This window comes from Dermacentor silvarum, chromosome 1, assembly GCF_013339745.2.
Source record: "Dermacentor silvarum isolate Dsil-2018 chromosome 1, BIME_Dsil_1.4, whole genome shotgun sequence".
In the NCBI taxonomy this organism is placed as follows: Eukaryota; Metazoa; Arthropoda; class Arachnida; order Ixodida; family Ixodidae; genus Dermacentor; species Dermacentor silvarum.
The window spans coordinates 337,443,093-337,448,949 of NC_051154.1; the positions used below are offsets into that span (position 1 = coordinate 337,443,093).

General features: G+C 44.0%; 1 pseudogene; it reads right to left on the reverse strand.

Moving 5' to 3' along the window:
- Nucleotides 1-1,885: 1,885 nt before the first annotated feature.
- LOC119443908 (uncharacterized) lies at nt 1,886-2,887 on the reverse strand (annotated as a pseudogene).
- Between the last annotated feature and the right edge of the window lie 2,970 nt (nt 2,888-5,857).

A 5,857-nucleotide genomic window follows, 5' to 3' on the forward strand; every position in this document is an offset into this window, starting at 1 on the left:
ATAAACTTCAACATGGGGACAGATGTTTTAATATGATGAAACTTGCACTAAATTGTGGAGGGGATACTGTACAGACTAGCATTATTGGTCATTATGGATGCCTGTGACAAGCTACGACAATCACTGAGTGCTTGTAGTGCCTGGCAGTGAGGTAATTGTAACTTTTTCAGATGGGTTTGCTCATACACCCGGATCAGCCTTGGCTGTGTGGCAGCCCTGATGGCATGTTCTGCTTGTCTGGGGAAACATGCCTTTTGGAAATCAAGTGTCCCCACAAGTGTAAAGAAGCAGACATGTTCGACAGCTCGGGAGAGAGAATATTAGACTACATCCAGGGAACAGGCAGCAACCGAAGACTGAAGACGACGCACAGATATTTCACTCAAGTACAGATATTACTGTACTTGTTGAATGTACAAAAGTGCTGTTTTTGTATATTCCAGCAGGCAAAATGTCATTATTGAAGTCAGCAGGGATGATACCTTTCTTTACGAGAGCATCCCAGCCCTTGAGAGATTTTATTTTACTTACCTTCTGCCTGCTGCAGCTGCAGCGAAATAAAGCATGTGCTCACTGAGATTTGTTTGTACTACTATACTTCGTGCGCAAAACACAATGAAAAAAAAAGGATTTCACGTTTCTCACTTTTATTGCACAACCGAAGAAAATGCCTATATCCTAAAGGTACATAGTGGTTTATGGTATTGACAATCTTAGAAAAAAAATTAAGAGTTAACATGTCATTTGTTCACTAGTTCTGCTGCTTCATGTGTGCACAACACTGAAAGCAGTCACACTAGAAACATAAGTTGGCAAGTTAATGCAGCATTTGAGAAGATGCACTAGAAGGGCATGCTTTTCACAAATTTTAAGCTAAACAAATTTCCTGATGAAGTCATCATATTTGCAGGCACAAGTTGGAATCAGCTAGCGCAAAACAGGGGTAATTGGAGGTCACAGGGCCTTCATCCTGCAGTGGACATAAAAATAGACTGATGATGATGATGACGACAATGAAGCTAAACAATAAGCTGCTGCTTGCTGGAACAGTTATTATTCTGAACTAAAACTAGCGCATCCAAAGCAGGTTCAACTGCAATCACATTCGGATGCGATATGACAGACTTCAAAACATAAGTGCCTAATGGCAATGACATCAAAGACCAAAAATATCATGCAAAACAGGATTGCATAATATAAAAGTGGAAAACATAAGAGAAAGTAACATGTACACAAAATTCACTGACAAGTAAAGGCAGGTGACTACGCAGAACTCACAAATGTTCCCAGTACAGTACCTTTTTTTCTTCTCTACATCAAACAGCTCAACCCAGTCCCTTAAGTTTATACACAGAAAAAACAAAAACAGGCTCTTTTTCCACTGTACAGCATCACACATCTATTTTCAACGCTCCAGAACCTGCTCGGCTCTCCTATTTCAAGCTCAAGTAAGTGACACAATGCAGCACGAGACAGAAGTTTGTTAATGGAACATCATAGATGACCTAAGCTGCATAGAAATGGCACCAACAGTGTGCAAAAATTAGTCAACGCCTGTGTGCTCTGCGATGTCAGTGCACTGTAAAGAACCGCAATGAAATAAGAACTAATCCGGAGCCCACCATTACGGTGTTTCTCAAAGACCACGTCCAATTTCGAAGCAATAAAATGCAAATAGCTCGAACAAATAATGCAACGTGAGTATCCATGGCAGATGAGACCCTTGGCAACACAGAGCAAAATAAGAAAGCTATGAAGGCCTAAGTCCACTAGCTAATGTTTCGCCAAGAGCACTTGTCGAAACCCCCGGCCAGCCTAGACGAAGACAAGTCCTATTATCGAAATGGTGGCTAGCGCACTGATGCTCCCCCATCAAATGTTCATTTCATTTTGTGTAATCCAGAGTGAGGCAAAGTCGATTGTTCATGATGCAGACACGACAAATGACTTGTTCTTTGCGCTTAATTATTGGGAGCTGGAGGTTTGCTAGCACACAGCAGACATGAAAGACATCCGTCATGCATGGGATAAGCTCAGTTGGTACTTTGTTGTTCAAGACATTATATATTTTAATCCTCTGAATCATTCGTTCGACATGTATCCGCACTTGAGCGATATTGTAAGTGTCCCTAACCTCCTCTGGTGTAAACTGAGAGGCATGGAGAAATGGAGGCATAACAAGAACAGCATTCTGGTTTCCTAAAACTGTCTGGATTCCTGGAAATCCCTTATCGGCAAGAACTGTATCCCCAGGTTGAACAAGATCGAGGAAACCAGAATCAACTGTAATGTTGGCATCAGACAGTCTACCACCATAGGCTTTTGAACAAAAACAAATCATTCCTCCTGGTGTTACAGCCACTAAAACCTTCAGCGTATATGCGCCTTTGTAATTTGAGTACAAGACTCGTTCTTGTTGCACAGTTGGTGGCTGCTCTGTACGTATTTCTGTACAGTCAGTAATCATAGTGCAGCTAGGCTAATGCACCTTAAAGCTGTCTGGCATTGTGGCCTGAATCACTCTTGATGGGGGGCGAAAAATCCATTGTTTAGTTGCCACAGCGAGAGTTTTGAGAACACTCTTGAAATGCCTTGATGCCGACGTTTCGCTTACCGAGAAGAGAATAGCCAGTGATGAGTAGCTGATTCCAAGCTTTAACTTCAAAAGAAACAAAAGAAGCCTATTCTCAGCAGTGACATCACATTTTCGCTCTGAAGGTGGAAGCATGCTCAGAAGCATTGCAAACACTTCATTGCTGACACTGCACAGGTCTTGCAATGCATTTGCAGAATTAGCGATGCTGTCGTAGCCGGAGAAGTAGCTGGTTCTGTGGTCAGAGCCACTATGCCTGCTACTGACCTCTGGCTTGTGTTGCACACTGTTCATACAACGATAGGACGCAACACATCAAGGAAAAAATACAGGTGACAGGAAAGAGCGTCTGATTTTTTCCTTGATGTGTTGCGTCCTATCGTTGTATGAAGAATGTACCAACTAGCCCAACAACAAGTTTTATTAAGATACTATGTTGCACACTGTTGTCGCATGTCTCAAGATGTGTCACTTGAGTGGATGTCCTTGACTCACTAATGAAGCACATGAACACCGAGAAATTCTTGCTTGACACGCTTCTTTCTTCAGTTTGTGTTTCCTGCGTAAAATTGCAGTAAGAAAGAATAAATACATCCATGTTGGGTTACAGTGGCAACCTCATTTTTATCAGTCATAACACAAAACTTTATCGATGATAAACAAACATTTCAAACTAGCCGCTCCAGAAAAATGCTGTCACATATTGTGTATCAAGTGCTGCACTGAAAAAATGAGAAGGGAATGAGCAATAAGAGTACAACACTGCTAACTTGCTGCCTATGCTACATAGGGAGGCGTAACTGAGCATGGTATAAGAGCGAAGAACATATTTAGCTGTACAATTTCAGGCATTCAACTTCAGTTTCCGAAATTTTCAGGAGTTTACCACGGATTTTACTGCAGTGCAAAGCTCAGCAGCGACAGTGGACAGTAGATCCAAGCCCTCTGTCGAGCTCCGCTCGTACAACAGGTCTGTACTAGTTGCTAGATCAACTGTGGCAAGGCTGGTGGTACCAATGGCTCCTGTATCAGCTGATGCAGGAGTAGCCGGTGATGCAGATGACCCAGAGTGCCGCTGCTTCCACCTGCACGTTTAACAAGCTTGGATGTTACTGCTTCTTGTAAACACACATGGATTTTGTTTTGGGCACATCTACATGCATGCATTCACATTTATTTGTAGAGACAACCGCATTATGGCGAAGCTAAATGGGAAAAGATGTAACATATTGAAGAGTCCCAGCTTTTGATGCAAACAAGCCCAAGTAGCACATCAGAGAGGAGCTTACCTATTAAATCTAGCCAGCTGAGCAGTAGATAAAGTGGACCTCTTCGTGTACACGGTCGGGAATATTGTTGGTACATAACCTGGCTGGTTTTCAATTGTGCTTTTCTCGCCATTCACAAAATGTTTGGAACACAACCTCGAATCTCGATTAGGCTGCCAGCAAGAGGAGTCCTAAAAACTGAAATCAGTAAAACATGAGTAATTACCATCCATCTGATGCAACAGGTGTAGCAGTGTCAGTCATTGAAAGGTTCATGATTAAAACAGCTCGACAACACGCTGCACTTTAAAAATTATTTGTTTAAGTATTACTAACCTCACAAACTTAATACACACTGTTTTATCCCCTGCTTGAGTGCCGTAACAAATTTTCGTCATTTTTGATGTACAGTAGATTATGCACTATTACAACATGAATGAATGAATAAACCTTTATTTGAAGAAGTGACTTGGCAGTCGAGGTGGTAGGGTCCCTTATTCCAGGAATAAATAACATTAATGAACAGCGCAAAGTGGTCAGCGGACAGGAAACGCTCATGATAGCACAGGACCCTTGGCGTTTCTTGTCCGCCGGCGTCAACCACGACATCGCCGCGAAGATTATGTAACATCGAAACAAAATAAAACACGACCATAACGGAGGGCGGCTTCCGGTGAACATGAAGTTTTTCATTCCTTGCGATGAACCCGGCTACGAGTAGTTTCATCGTCATTCTCAAAAAACAAATGCCACAAGACGGGAGAGAACAGTGCGTCGCAAACTAGTTCCAAATATCGTATTGCATGTCATTTATTTCGTCAGAACGATTTCCGTAATTTTAAACCAAAGTATGCAAGAATATTATCAACCTACAAACCATGAAACATTGATCAAACAATAAACTGTGACATTACGCGACCGCCTCGTAAAAACTACCCGTTCACTGTTACCCGATTGCTGCTAACTGAAAAATGAACCTCGTCCTTGGCTGCTTTGGTAACGTGCAGCGATTTCTGTTTACAAATAGGAATTCACTCACTTGACTCGTCGCACGGCGATAATCCATTTTTGCCTTCGTGACTTCTCCCAAGGCTTTGACGGAAAACTGTACAGCCTCACGCCTGGCGTCCCTTCGCGACTGTGGCAGTCTTTGACAGAGCAGTACCTGCGCCCACTTTTCTTCTTCACAGGGGTGCGACCACACGGTTCTGATGACGCCATCGGATCTTAAACTACAGAAAACAGGCGCAGGTATTTCGGACGCGAAATACAAAAGCTCAAAAAGACCACGCTGTACCCGCGCTGAGCAATGGCAGCGAAGAAAGGCCCACACGCGCGAACGCCTTCAAGCTTCTTGCTGGGGTCGCCAGATGGCGCGCCCTGTTCTTCAAACTGCATTGCAGGGTGCCTATAAGGCAAGCGCGCAGGCGCAGAAGACCCGAGTTTCCGCCAGTATGGTGGTGCCATCTAGGTAAGGTACCTGCAAACGAAGCGCGCGCAGGCGCAGACGACGTTATTCGATTCAGACGAGACGCGCAATCAACGAGCTCCCGAGCTGCCGAGCCTCCGCCAGTATGGTGGCGCCATCTGGTGAAGGTACCTTCAAACGCGGCTTGCCCGACATGTAAGTTGCAGTTGTAAGGCTTGATCGCGCTCAGCAGACTGCTGCAGAGAGCATTACAAGCCGCAGCTCGCCGTCGACGCCGGGCGGACAGTTGAGATCGTTCTGGTCTAAACGAGGCCAACAGACTGCCGCGAAGACCCTGTTGTGCATGGTGTTCAAATTAGAGCTACTCTTGAGCCGCTCCACCAGCTTACGCTGTGACTGTGCTGCGTGTGCTGTGCAGGCCTGTGACTTTTTCTTGTTCAATAATTTAAGCAAATTCTTCGGTTTTACGTGGCAAAACCATGTTATGAGGCACGCTGTTTAGTTTTCACCACCTGGGGTTCTTTAACGTGCACCTAAATAAAAGTACACGAGCCTTTTTCCATTTCG